This window comes from Bombyx mori, chromosome 1, assembly GCF_030269925.1.
Source record: "Bombyx mori chromosome 1, ASM3026992v2".
Classification (NCBI taxonomy): Eukaryota; Metazoa; Arthropoda; class Insecta; order Lepidoptera; family Bombycidae; genus Bombyx; species Bombyx mori.
Window position 1 is genome coordinate 2173850 of NC_085107.1, and position 15761 is coordinate 2189610.

The 15761-nt window shown below is 42.5% G+C and overlaps 1 protein-coding gene across 2 annotated transcripts in view; it reads right to left on the reverse strand.

Moving 5' to 3' along the window:
* The window catches only part of LOC101742128 (glucose transporter type 1), a 194716-nt gene that overhangs the window by 84594 nt on the left and 94361 nt on the right, over nucleotides 1-15761 (reverse strand). The window lies entirely within an intron of this gene.

Genomic DNA, 15761 nt, shown 5'->3' on the forward strand with positions numbered 1-15761 from the left:
AATATTGCATGGGTGCATTGCGTTTTAGAGGATAAAGCTTACAAAATAAACAAACTTTCCACTCTTGACGACTTCGTTCTAGAAACGCTTATGATGATACATTGAAAAATGTCTTGTCTCGTAATGTCTCGAAGTTGCACTGTTCTTAAGTACACTTTCATTCTTATAAATAATTTTGAAGAGGAGATTATCCCTTGATATACATACAATATTATTTTGTATCCCTCATCTTATTTTGAGTACATCTTGTTATTATACTTATTCTATAGTTTGCAAGCCAAAATATTGGACCGAAAGAGTTGCGCATTTGACAGCAAATGACATAAGTAATACTAAGTTCGTTACAAACAAAACTATCACCAGATATAAAAAGTAAAAAAAATATTTGAAACTTTGTTTGTAATTAGTTCTTAAAACACATTTTCATATAAAACATAATACATCTGTTTGTAGATCGAAATTGATAAAGACATGACAAGAATAAATAGCTGGCTTCAGTATCATCCGTGTTATTAAACCAATAAATAAAAGATAATCCGCAAAGAAGTCAGTGAATGTTCACTCACAGGTTCGATTGAGGATCGTTGAGTGAACTGAGATGTAATAATACGTAGAGTTGACGGAGCCATTTCCAATACTGTTAAACTACTTTTATTTGAGTGCACACGAGAGAAATATAGCTTTTAAGAAAACTGTATTTCGCACGAGAACCATTTCAGAACGGGATGGATTTCTTTGATAAATTTGCGGTAGTTACTATCATAGAATAGAAAGACGTCTTGGCCTTTCAAACTGCAATATTTTATCATTTCGTGGCGGAGACAGGCATAACCGCGCAAGGTACAGAGAAAACGCAAACTAATAAATTTTGATTTTAGAGTTCAATTTTTATAACGCGATGTTATTCCTTCATGTGGAAGTTGTTCATGACTACGTGTTACGTATATATGTAGATAAAAGGATTATGCGTCCGAAATTAAAACCTCTTTCTTTTCTTTTAAAGTATGTTATATTTGAAAACTGGTATCTCGTGATGCTTATGTTCACTTGATCATTTAATTGTCAGGCGTTTGACATATCAGGCTCCGGAATCTGTCGCTATCTTGGTATCTTAACTTTTCCATGTCCAGGGCATGTCGATTGGGCTCATTGCTAATACAATCTCTAGTAAATTAGAGCGACCACATTCCGTAACCTGCATTGCTTTGCACATAGAAATTGCAAAAAAATTCTATAGAATCTTCTCATTTAAGTCCTATTATAGTATTGCTACATATAATTTGCTGGCTTATCAATATTTTGAATTAGTAAAAAATTTAATACCGACAAAAAAGTGGCGTAGTAATTTGAAATTAAGCAATTGAACTAATAAATGATAAAGCATATCTCTGGCAACCAGAGCCTAAAGTCTGTTGTTCGGATTAGGTTTGAAATAATTTATTATAAGCCTTTAATGCTCTTACTTGTGCCAAGGAGAGTTATCCGCCTTCATAAAATACCACTTTAGATATTATGGTACGGATTTCGCGACGTATTGGAATGAATTCAAAGGTACACATCCGATAACAGAGTGTGATAATTAAATTAATTTCTAGAGGCAGACAAGCTCGTGATGTGATTCAACATGCAAACGTATAAACAAACACGCGCTCGTATTGTGCGGGAATATCTCGAGACCGCTGCGGGTGTGGTATTGTGGAGAAATGACGTCTGAAAGCAGTTTGCACTTCACTTTTCAAAGAATATATGAATCCTTGTACATAATTACTACAGTAAAACATAATGTTTTAACGTATAGCACTTTGAAAAGTAAACATAACATAGACAAATTGACATAACGTAGCGTAAGATAAATTGATATTGTCCAAGGCCATTCAAGGCCTTTATTATACTTTAAATAACTACAGTCTTTCTTGTTAGTACGTATCTATAACCTCTGAGGGATGAATTCTGCTAAATATCAAATGCATCACGTGACACGAAATAGGTACTGAATTTATTCTCCTAATAAAACGATAAAAGTGTATTCTTGATTTAAAATCAATCAGTAACTACGACAACCGCTAAGCAAAGGTTTCTTCGACAAAGACCAACTGTTTCTGATGCTAGTAAATAAATAAATGAAAGGTAATTTTATAGGTCCCCCGGCGGATCCCGTTAATTAACCGAGCTGCAAAAACGAAGGATCACAAAACTTTCGAAGCACAAAACCCTATTAAGAAGTGCAAGAAACAAAAGTTTAATTTCAAGAAAATGTACCGCAGTATCAAAGTTTCCGGAAAGTTTCTCGATGAGATGTTTTCAAGTGTACTTTATCTTTTCATTTTATTCCCGATCGGGTTCTTATTTATGTCGCTAATTAAAAATCTATATCGGCTCTAGTTGTTTTGAATTTGTCTTACTTTTGTGATTTTGTCGCCATGTCGGCTTTCAGGGGCAAATGTGTTCTACAACTACACGTTAGCGTAAGTAAGGTGCAACGGCTTAAATTAGAACCAAATTTGTCACTCAGGTCATTCCGCCATAGAATTTTCAGAATTCATCGAATTATTGATAAAAATTGATCTGAGTAAATTATAGCTAAATCGTGCTTTTTAAAACGGAAAAAAGCAATTAAAGTAATTAAAAAATATTAGCATTCGTCATTTGTAATTATCTAATGCATTTAAAGTAAATTCAGATTTTGTTTAGGGTCAAGAGGAAGTCGTCAGAATCTCGTCAATTCATGGGGACTGAGGTATGTCTGAGATGAACCGCCTAAAAGTCCATGTCTTTCTACAACCCGCCTCCGAATCTCAGCTGAAACAGAACTCCTCCAAAACAGAATAAGGGCACGGTGAGGCGATCCTCATTCTAAAGTTTGGATATTAACATGCCTAAATTTAACTCACCATTGCCCACTGTCAATATGTATATAAATTTAAAACTGTGGAATCACTTCCAACTTCGAGTTCTACTGTTAGTGTCATAAGTCGTCACAAATCCCAGTGATTGGCTTTTGCTTGTATTTAACTAGCTGTTACCGGAGACTTCGGCAATCAGTCAGTATAGTTTAGGGAATGAGGTGCTTTTTCTAAAAACGTAAACAAGTAAGCAAGCAAATATTTGCGTTAACGATTTTTTTCAATCCCAAGCAGTGGTGAGGTCTCATGGATTTTCATCCAGGATTACATTTTAAAGGTAAAATTAAAATTTGTATATTTACTAAATTATTGTTGACTTTGTAATATACTATTTTAGACATTGTTTAATAATTTAATAACGGGCAGGCGAGTAATGATCCGAGCGCTTCGTATGGTTTCATAGGAACTGATCGATGTATATGTATGTTTGATACCAGATTTTGCTATACGGACAAATTGAAACTTACATTCACTTACCGTACATAATTCTAAAGCTTAAAACCTTTTTTTGTTTTAAAATGTCAGTTTATATATATATACTAGCTGACCCGGCAAACATTGTTTTGCCATATATAAGATTTCTAGGGAATTTCTAGTGTAAAAAAAAAAACTAACTTATTGTAAGTGTGTAAGGATGTGGTAAATGAGTGAAAGAGGTATGTAGTGCTGTGAACGATGAGGGAATATATAATAAAAATAACAAAACTTCATTCACCCACATAATACCTCACTATAACAAAAAAAAAACCAAATAAAAAAAATATGTTAGGTGTGGACAACCCTAATCACTTAGGGGTATGAAAAATAGATAGTAGCCGATTCTCAGGCTTACTGAATATGCATAAAAAAATTCATGAGAATCGGTCCAGCGGTTTCGGAGGAGTATGGGAACGAACAGTGTGACACGAGAATTTTATATATTAGATATATTTATTTTTTGCAACGAGAATAATCTGAATAGCTTGACCTTTAAAGACTACAGGGTCTTTTAACCTTCAGTATTGTGTCGTGCGTTACTAATCCGCTTGCGAGACACTTAGTAACGCATGACACAGCACGCTGACCTCGGCTCTCTCCAGTCGTTAAGGTGAAACCTATATTAGCGCGTGTCACCTTTACAGTTTTGCAACCCGACCCTCCCCTGTTAAGGAAAATCATCGTTATTCACTAGAATGTATCTGATATATTTTTGGAATTTTTACACTGACGATATGCTTACAAGGGCATCTATCTTATACCTATAAACGAGCAATTCTTGTATATAACTAGTCAGGTCATAAGTATTGTCACACAGTAAAAACTTTTCTTTTAGAATGCTGGCCACAAAAAAGTTTATTGAATTCGAATTTCGAATTGTTCATGAAAATAAAAATGTATACTTTTAGAATTTTACTCATTTTTAAAGGAGTGGACGCTTAAAGAAGACCGTGTTGCAGTTATTGCGTTGCATCGTTGCGGTTACGCGCCAATTCAAATTTTTAACATACTGAAAATTTTGAATATAACCAAAAGATTCGTTTATCATACCATCAAACGATACAATGAAGACTCTAGTGTAGATGACATGTCAAGAAGTGGTCGCCCTCGGTCTGTTAGGACTCCAGCAGTGATAAAAGCTGTGAAGGCGCGAATTCAAAGAAATCCCAAACGTAAGCAGAAACTGTTGGCCCTTCAGATGGGGTTAAGCAGAACCACGGTGAAAAGAGTGTTAAATGAAGACTTAGGGCTTCGGGCATATCGAAGAAATACAGGACATCGTTTGAATGCTCGTCTAATGGACCTGAGAATGAAGAGATGCCGCGCTTTATTGAAGCGGTACGCGGGAAAAAAATATCGGGAAATTCTTTTTTCGGATGAAAAAATTTTTACCGTAGAAGAGAACTACAACAAACAAAATGATAAGGTGTACGCACACAGTAGTGAAGAAGCGAGCAAACGTATTCCGCGTGTCCAACGAGGTCATTTTCCATTCTCGCTCATGGTATGGTTGGGAGTTTCTTATTGGGGCTTAACAGAGGTACATTTTTGTGAGAAAGGTGTAAAAACGAATGCAGTTGTGTATCAAAATACAGTCCTGACGAACCTTGTGGAACCTGTTTCTCATACCATGTTCAATAACAGGCACTGGGTATTCCAACAAGATTCGGCGCCAGCTCATAGAGCGAAGAGCACACAAGACTGGCTGGCGGCGCGTGAAATCGACTTCATCCGGCACGAAGACTGGCCCTCCTCCAGTCCAGATTTGAATCCGTTAGATTACAAGATATGGCAACACTTGGAGGAAAAGGCGTGCTCAAAGCCTCATCCCAATTTGGAGTCACTCAAGACATCCTTGATTAAGGCAGCCGCCGATATTGACATGGACCTCGTTCGTGCTGCGATAGACGACTGACCGCGCGGATTGAAGGCCTGTATTCAATATCACGGAGGTCATTTTGAATAAACTTTAGTGTCATAAGAATCTATGTTTTGTTAAGTTCGTTTTGGTATATAAATGGTTACATAATGAATAAACTTGTTTCAATTATTTTACATTAAACATGTGACAGAATTTATGACCTGACTAGGTATATATAATCTGAATCTCGGAAAGGGCTCCAACGATTTTCATAAAATTTAGTATACATGGGATTTTGGGGGCGATAAATCGATTTAGCTACGATTTATTTTCAGAAAATGTTGTTTTATTCGTGTTTTCAATAATCAACTTTATCGATAATCAACTTTATGACCCTTCCCGACATCTATTGGCGAATAATAATACTATTTTTAATAATTGAGAGCAACTAACTGCTTCAATGACACAATAACATTAAAGCTATTCCAGCAGATGGCGTTGTTAAGCCACTCGAAGCCAATGAGCGTTTGGTTTAAAGCTAGACCAAGAAAATTAATTGTTTATTTACATTATTTAACAAACAAAAAAAATACCGAGCAAAGCTCGGTCATCATCTAGTAATAATAATATAAATCAAGTAAGTGACATAGTGAGTTACGATTTGAATTTATTTGATGCGTCGACCAGCTCTGCCCCTCTGCTCAGGGACGTCTTAAACTAGGATGGGGCCCTTGGGCACACAAGAATTTGAGGCCCTTTGGGAAAGTAAAAAAAGCGAATTATAATAACATTTTTTTACTGAGTATGACCATATATTGTAGGTAATCAAATACAGTATGATATAATATGTCATTAATGATATTAGAATGCTGCTGGTTTTTTGGTTACGATATCGATAACGGTTTTTTTCGGGATTTCTGTTGAGCAAAATCTTCTATTATAGGCATAGTATATGCCTTGTAAATACCTTCTGATTACTGATTTGTGAAAAAAGTGTAACGTGCCCGACAAAAATGTTTTGAGAATAAACGTGTGAGAGAAATTGTCGGTCTTTCGGGGCCCCCTGAGAATGGGGGCCCTGGGCACGGGCCCCGTGTGCCCTTATGGTAAAGACGGTATTGCCTCTGCTGTTAATGGATTCTGGAGCTTATAGGCATCGCGTGAAGGCTGCCATTCAAATTGAAGCATGTTATCAAAATCTCAACATAAAATATATTATGACAAATTAAATTTTCAAATCTAGAATTATGCTTCGCGAATAAATAAACAGAGTAATGGCACTAACATTGGCGTCCGTCACAACACCGAAGTAGCAATTTTGTAAATTTTGCGAATTTTATTTTATTAACACATTATTCATTTATTGTGGAAATCGTTTATTTCGTGACCGTGCTGTAACCGTAAATTAATGCTACCACAAATTCGGTATCGTGTTGTTGACGGATCAACGTCGCGTCATACATTGATGGCTGTGTTTGGTCAGCGGTGACGTGATATCGCACGAGCAAATGAGAAATCAGGGAACGCATCAGTGGCATCAATTATCAAATTTTGAATTATTTCACGAAAAAAAAGATGGACGCGCATGTCATTTTACCTATGTCTATATTAGGGCTTTTGAAATTATAACCCAAACATGCTTTGGGTTATAGGCAGTATTAGAACAGATTACAAATTTAAAACAAGAATAAACTACTAGTGCTGTGGGTTAACACAGACAAAATATTAATATCATCCGATTTTGTTTTATTGCTTAGATGGGTGGACGAGCTCACAGCCCACCTGTTGTTAAGTGGTTACTGGAGCCCATAGACATCTACAACGTAAATGCGTTACCCACCTTGAGATATAAGTTATAAAATCTCAAGTATAGTTACAACGGCTGCCCCACCCTTCAAACCGAAACGCATTTACTTACTAACCGACTTAACCGAACGAACAAACCAAAAATATATTGCGCCTACTATAAAATACGCGGTTTTTTTTTATCGTACCCTTAATTCAGTATCGGAGTGAGACCGCAGACTCGGTTTCATTACTGAACTCAATTTGTAAATTCTTGTAATTCTATTTGCTTTGACAGCTGTGGAAAAAAAGTCGTGTGATTCGTAACGTAACGAAGCGGCTGCGCGAATTCTGTGTGCTTAGTGCGAGTTTTTTAACGTTCTCGATAGGTTTTTTTTTTTTTTTTTTTTTTTTTTTTTTTTTTTTTTTTTTTTTTTTTTTTTTTTTTTTTTTTTTTTTTATTTTTTTTTTTATTTTTTTTTTTATTTTTTTTTTTTTTTTTTATTTTTTTTTTTTTCCTACCTAAGCTGATAGCCCTAGCGGCTATTTCAGCGTAACCCTAACTTTAGTAGGTGAGCTCACGGGGCTCAAACCTGACGATGTTGCTAACACGAACCCTAGCAAGAGTCGTGCTTCGCAGAATCTACCACCGGATCGGAAACGCGACCCACTGAGAAGATCCGGCGAGAAACTCAGTGGGCTGTGTCTGAGAGTTAATTTACTCGTCGAGCCCTTCGTCGCAAGCGACGGGTTCGACGAGAACGGTGACCGGTGCTTGAAGTACCTAAAAGCACCGTTAGTGGATCGGGAGGATCCGAGATGACGTGTTTTGGGCGACGTCGACTGCTTTCCATTCTGTCCGCAGGATCGGGAATGTAGTTACCGGCGGCCACGATGAGAGGGTTCTCGTGTCGTGCCGCTTTATCGAAGTGGCGCATGGACGCCGACTGAAGATACTTACTGATGGACTCTAAGTCCAGGTCGTCATGGAGGTCGACGTTCCTGACGAACCACGGGGCTCCGACGGCTATCCTGCAAAAACGGGATTGAATTTGAAATGTTTTAAGGTGTATGCGGGCCGCGTGAGCGAACACTACACTTGCATAGGTCATGACGGGGCGTATGCAAGTTTTGTAGAGTGTCACCTTATTTCTAAGGGACATTTTACTTCGCCTACATATCATCGGGTAGAGACGTCCTAGGATGAAGGCGGCACGATCGCGTACCGTCTTAATGTGGGGGCGGAATGTCATCCTACTGTCGAGGGTGACGCCTAAATATTTGACCTTCGGGGCCCACGGTATGGGCTGGTCGAACATCGTGATTGGGCGAACGGCGGGGGCGGGGGTGTTGACGCGCCTAGTCGGGAGAGGGATGCTCAGCGTGGTGTTCGGAGGGCGACCCCTTTTGAAGAGCACCGCTGTGCTTTTCGTGGGGTTAATGTCGATGCGCCACTTCCGGAACCACTGTCCCATGGTGGTAGCTGCGGTCTGAAGTCGTCGATGAAGCAACGCCTTCTTCCTACACGAGTAGTAGATGGCGGTGTCATCGGCGAAGAGCGCCAGATGGGTCTCCGGAGACCGGGGTATATCGTTGATATACAAACTGAATAGTAACGGGGAGAGGGCGGAGCCTTGCGGGACTCCGGCTGTGACGTGACGGGGCCGGGAACGCGTTCCCTCGACTCGATATCGGAACGAACGGTTCGACAAGTAGTCTCGTATGATGAGCACGAGTCTGTCTGGCACTCCCATGTTATACAGTTTGTATATCAAACCGTTGTGCCAGACTTTGTCGAACGCCTTCGCTATATCGAAGAAGAGGGCTCCTGTCGGAATGGGTTTCCGCCTGTTCAGCCCTAGTAAGATGTGCTCCGTGAGGCGGTGCACTTGATGGACGCACGAGTGTCTGGCGCGGAATCCAAACTGCTCGTCTATCAGAATTTTGTTCGCGGATACGAAGTCCCAGAGGCGTTTACGAAGGAGCCGTTCGTATAGTTTGCCTATCGCCGGGAGGAGACTGATGGGGCGGTAACTCGCGGTTTCGTTCTTCGGTTTGCCCGGCTTGTGTATGCCGATAACGTCCGCTTCTTTCCACGCCGCGGGAAAGATGGAGTTCGTCATAGCAGCATTTAATATGGTGGCCAACATCGTTATCAGTTGGGCTGGTAACAGTTTAAGCGCGCGGTTGCGGATGCCGTCGGAGCCGGGAGCTTTCCGTGGTTGTAGGCTATCGATCGCCTCCTTGACCTCGGAAGTGGTAATGGGGGGTAACGCGTCCGAGGGCGGCAGGGAAGCTCTGCGCTCGACCTCCCTGTCGACGAACTCGGTGTGTTCGGGGTCCGCGTGTTGAGTGCTGGTGGTGCACTGCTCTTGCAGTGCATCGGCCAGCAACTCTGCCTTGTCATCGTCATCGTAAGCCGGTGATTGGCCTGAGGGGCGTACGAGAGGCGGCATAGTGGCTATAGTTTCGGACTTGAGGGTCCTAGCTAGTCGCCAGTATGCTTGGTGAGTGGGCGCGAGTTCTTCTAAATAACTATCCCAGTTTTCGTTTCGGGCGTCGCTCAAGCGGGATTTGACCTCCCGCTGTAAGCGACGCATCCGAGTCCGGTTTGAATCCGTGGGATATCGATCGTAGGCCCGGATTGCCGCGTTCCTAACTCTAACGAGGTCCCTAAGATCGGGGGAAAGTCTGATGCGGTGGAAGCAATCCTCCACATCAACTTGCTTTGAAGATCTTGTGATCGCCGTCGAGACGTGATCAGTGAAGATGTTTATGGATTCGACGGTGTCCTCGGGGGATGGAGTTGAATCCGGGCCGCAAGGGAGGATTGGTGGAGCGGTGTCAGCTAAGCACGTGCCCAGCTTCTCCCAATCCACCATGGTCCTCGTATCTGGTTCGCGGTTGAGTGGGCGACCGAGCTGCATGACGACAGGTCGGTGGTCTGAGTCGAGTTCTGACATTGCCTCGATGGAGCGTAAGCGCAGAGTTACGTTCCTCAGCAGTGCCAGATCTATTGTGCTCGGACGACGCGCGGCGTTGTACGGATAGTACGTGGGGGTCGGAGGGTTGAATATTTCGAATGTGAGGTCGTCTATGAACGCGTCGAGACGCCTACCGTTCACATTCGTGCGATGGCAGTTCCACCTAGTGTGGTGGCAATTTAAATCGCCTGCCAGGATGACCGCGTCCCCCATACCGAGCAGTGTCTCGAGGTCACTGCTCAGGAGGGGTTTGTCTGGGGGGAGATAAACGGATGCGATGACGATCGGCTGGTGTCCCGTCAGCGCGATGCGGCACACTGACGCCTCGATATGTAAGAGCGAGGGAGTATCGAGAGGGACGCAGTGCAGGGCCCTCCTATAGTAAATGACAGTCCCGCCCTTGCGGGCGGAGAGTCTGTCATTCCTAACCATGACGTAATTCGCGACTTTGGGGTCGCGACGCGAGGGCTTTAGGAAGGTCTCCTGCACCAGAAGGATGTCGATGAGATTGTCGCGAAGAAACTCATAAACTTGATCGCGCTGACGCGCGAGTCCGTTAGCATTATAAAATGCTAACTTTAAGGAACGCGGTTTTACCCTACCGTTGTTGGCCATTGATTACCGGTAATCAAGCCAGCGTACGCTGGACGGACTCGATGACGTCCATATGGTCGAACGTCGCGTATAGGCGGTCATCGGCCGTGACTGCCCTGCGCATGGCGTCGGCGAACGAGCGCATGCGATCTATATTTATCGCGGCGATATAGTCACGCACGATTGAAAAGTCGTTTACGGCAGGCCGCGCGGGGCCGGGGCGAGGCGCGGGACCGGGCGCGAGGGCGGGGCGCGGCGCGAGCAGGGGCTGGGGTGCCGGTGGTTTCCCTGCCAACGTGAGCGGCAGCGGTTTTGCCCACGCGGAGACGGTGGGCACCGGTGCCGGCACGAAGGCAGGTTTCGGCGCGCGGGGCGCCGAAGTCTTTGGGCCGACGGTTTTTGATGGCGCGTTGGCCAGACGCTTCCGCGGGGCCTTGGGGCATCCGCGGTAGTTGGCTGTGTGGCCCTGCTTCTGGCAGAGCACACAGCTCGGCGGTTCGGTCGCGGTCTCTTTGACCCGCGAACAGTCGGCTGTCGCGTGGTCACCGAGGCACTTTACGCACCGCGGACGCGCGTGGCAGTTGCGCGCGGAGTGGCCATACAGTTGGCACCTATGGCACTGACCGGGAGTGCCTTTTTTGTGTGGGGCCTCGACGGTGACCCCTGATAACCCGCAAACGGTGCGGAGGCTTGAGGCAATTCGTTTGCCTTCGGCGGTTGGTTCCAACGCGACGAGAACCATGTTATACGCGAATTTATCGCGCCCGCTGTGCATACGGTGCACACTTACTATCGGGTACGCTTGTCTGATTAAATCTTCTTTGATTAGCTCGACGTCGAGTTCTTTTGGTACTCCGCGTATTACTACGCGGAGCTCGCGGTCCTCCTGGAGTGCATAGGTGTGGTATCCTATGCTCTCCTTTCGGAGGTAAGAAGTGAGGGCCCTATGGTCGCCCGGCGTTGCGACCTTTATTTGAATCCCGTGCGCGAGATTACGCGCTTGGGAGTAGTTGATTTTGTTGGCCGTAAGGGCCTGGGATACCCGGTTCCACGCGGATTTTTCGCGTAGGATTACGGGCGGGGGCGCGACGATTTTGTTGACGGGCGCGGGTTTCGGCGACGCAGTTGCGCGGCGAGGGGAGTCGGGTGTGACCACGACTTTAGGACGCGACGCGTTCGCGGCCTTAGGCTGTTTTGGCGCCGTGGACGGTTCCACGGCACGGGCGCGTTTTTTGCCGCGCGTGACAGTTCTGAACCCATCGGAGGTTCCGGGTTCGGGGCTGGCGGCCGACTCGAACTCCATCTCCGACTCGGAGTCGGAGCCGGAGCTCGATGCCGCGATCGACGCGGGCGCGGGGGTGGGGGGCGACATCGGCGAGTCGGGGATATCCGCGGCGGCGGCGACCGGTACGTGGGACGCCTTCAGGTTGGCCTTATAGGCCCGGAACTTCGATATTATGTCCGGGCAGAACTCCCGGACAAACTTCGCGAACATCGCGGGGTTATCGTCTTCTTCCATCGTAGTTTTGCCCGGGGGGGGCGTCCCCGGGACTTAAGGCACACTCGCCGAAAGGCGAGTCCCCTGAGTAGGAGTTCACCCCTTGTGCTTTACCAGCAACAAAGGGGGGGAGTGCCTTTGCCGTGAAAACGGCAGTTGGCTGGGGATTGGGGTGGAGTTTGGAAGGTGGGGCCCCACTGGGTTGTGAGTGCCACAACAAGCGGTGATCGCAGTGGGGGTTCAGTCTTTAAAAAGACTATTTTGCTCGCCGAATAATATAAATAAATTTAATAATATGATATGCGTGAAATGATAGTGAGGATGTCGTTTCGAATGCACAATTCGAATTGTTTTTACGATCCAAGGTCGCGACGCCAGCGACAATGCGTCAAGAATTCACAACAATGCCGCGATCGGTGCGACAACGACAATGCAGTGAAACTCAGGACACAAGATCGCGACGGCAGCGACAATTTTTCGTAAGAACGCGTCCGGACTGTACGGCGATGCAATCGGAACTCCTCGATAGCATAAAAGTTAGCCCAATTTTGTATGCAGTTGGAACAGCGCCCCTAGCGGCAAACGTAGGCAAACGATCCCATTCCATACAAATATGAGCTAACTTTTACGCTATCGAGAACGTTAAAAAACTCGCACTAAGCACACTGGTCGGCTGCGTTTAAGGGCGTCACACACGGCGAAGATACTATAATATTTTATCTTAACACACACACAATACACAATATCGCTCGCTATATATTTTGTATCTATCACACATGGTTAAGATAATATATATTTTCAAATAACAGTATCTTCATACAAAATGTATGTTAAGATAAAATATTATAGTATCTTCGCCGTGTGTGACGCCTTTAAGGGTCGGGTTCTGTCGCGTTTGAACTTTTCAACTAAAAATCTTTTGGTTTCATAATACGCTATCTATATATTAATACGTGAAGCAAAAACTTTGTATCCCTTTTTACGAAAATTGCGCGGACGGAGGAGTATGAAATTTTCCACACTTATAGAGAATATAGAGAAGAAATGCACAACGCTAATATTTTTTTAAAATAATGCATAAATGATACAGTAAATCAATAAAGAAAACATTACACTACAACACTTTCCAACAAAATACACTTTCCGTCTCTTTTAAATAAAGCGCATACTTTAAACTTTAAGTTGTGGGCTTTAAGGCTTAAAGTATTAAAATCGAATCGAACTGAAAAATTATAATTCTTCAACTTAATTTTTTGGGGTTTGTACCCAAAAAGCAAGAATTTTAAGTTAAGCCATTTCAATTCTAAACGGTCGATATTAATTGTTGCTATAAACAGATAGGGCAAGTGCATGCAATATTGTACTTTAAAACTCGAACTGTAGGTCACAAATGGTATGCACCTATGTGAGAATGTCAGATGTAGGTCTTCTGCGACATAAGCTGCATTTAGTCCATAAGTTGATTAGAATTAAGTATACTTATATTTGTATCTTTATACATTCCATTCGACAACGACCACTGTTAGATACAGACAGACACAAAACTCAGTTTGTTTCCCGAGCGCTATGACATGTCTTTCTTCAAACAAGGCTTGCATAGAGTACTTAATGGTAGGTAACGGCTTGGCTCTGCTCTTGGCATTGCTGACGGTAATGAACGACGGTAACCATTTACCGTTAGGTAGGTCGTATGCTCGTCAAAGGCAATAAAAAAAGGACAAAGAGTATTGGAGATTTTTTATTTTTTATTTCTGTTCCATCATTACATAGTGACGTCAGAATTGATCTTTTCAAGCTATTAAAAGAAATCAAGGGGATATCCACGTTATGTTTACACGTAATATAACATTTTAACGAGCCCCCAGAAATTCCCCGTGGCCTTTGTAAATGACTCGTATTTTGACATTTTTCTTTCATCTTTTTTTCTTTCATCTTTTCATTTGTACATAATTATATTGATCACGTGCGTATATATCATTTAATTTTGATTCGTTAATTTCTAAAAAAAACTGATTCCACGCTTTACCTCTTATTTAAACAGTTATATAAATTTTGTTATTATTTGCAATGTACTTTTTAATATTTTTTTGTTTTTAAATTTCTGTGTGGACCTCCTATCTAATGTCTTAATGTAGGTTAATTAAAAAAAGAATTACCAAACTCTGCTCTGTCACTTATGTACCTGATCTTGAGAACTACTAAAATATCGAATCGAAATCATAAATATGTATTTGAATTTCGAATGTTATGCTTTTAAATATTAGAACCCTTTCTATCGGGACTTTTGGCGGAAAAGCGTGTCAGAAATTAAACCATAAAACAAGTTCATAATACGCAACAATTAATTCTATTAATGCGAAAATATTTCAGAGCTATGATATATATAAAATTCTAAAACCATATACTTCTACCGCACTATTCTTGCTTAAGTTCCTGATTTGAACATCGGGAGCTCGCTTTTGGTTCGTGGAATTTGATTTTTATGGTTTTCCAGTTCACAACAGAACCAATTGAAAATTCCACTACCCATAAAAACGAGAATGCGAATGAAAAATCTGACTAGTACCAGGCGACCAACAACGGACCGGTGTATGCTTAAAGTTACGAAAACCTACTGGGCAATGTCTTTAGAAGCGGACTCGAGTTATTGGTGTCAACATCTTGTTGAAATTCGATAAGTCTTACTATATCCGCTCGTAGGACCCTGGGACCTCGTAGGAGGTTCGGCCCTCGTTCAGAAAAAAAGATCTAACTGTATTGTGATAACTCTTCTATATCAATAACATATCGACCAACATGTGAATCTCATACTCAGAGACCAGTGGTCGTATGAATGGAAAACGGTTTGAACGAAGTATTTTTCATTACAAAATGTTGCAGAGAGAATTTAAAAAAGTAGATAATGCATTACTTACAAGTTTTTTGATGTCGTAGCGTAAAAGTTACGACGCCCTGTGTATTCGCATGGAGCTATGCAACTGTACCGGTGTTCGAATCTTACAGGACGGCAAGAATTTTTTTAAAGGATTTTACTAACACGTGTTCATTAAAAACTTCAACGGTGAAGGAATAAATATAAATAATAAACATCGTGTAATAAAAGTTGCATAATTTCTAGTGTCACCGCCCTGCCGATCTGCCGCGAAACAGTCGCGCGATCTTTGTGAATGTTGAGACAGCCGTCATATAATACAATCGGGAATTCGACTTCATGCCTTAAGTTAGTGGCATTTATTTACCGACGTCTCTTCGGACCGGTAACCATTTCACACCAGATGGGCCCGTAAGATGTCAGCCATCTTAGCAATAATTTTCATTTATTTATTTTCATTTTAACGCAAATCTCTCGGTGCATTCCACATGTATTATGTGAACATTAGCTTGGAAATACTTCAACGGTGAAGGAATAAATATAAATAATAAACATCATATAATAAAAGTTGCATCATTTCTAGTGTCACCGCCCTGCCGATCTGCCGCGAAACAGTCGCGCGATCTTTGTGAATGTTGAGACAGCCGTCATATAATACAATCGGGAATTCGACTTCATGCCTTAAGTTAGTGGCATTTATTTACCGACGTCTCTTCGGACCGGTAACCATTTCACACCAGATGGGCTCGTAAGATGTCAGCCATCTTAGCAATAATTTTCATTTGTT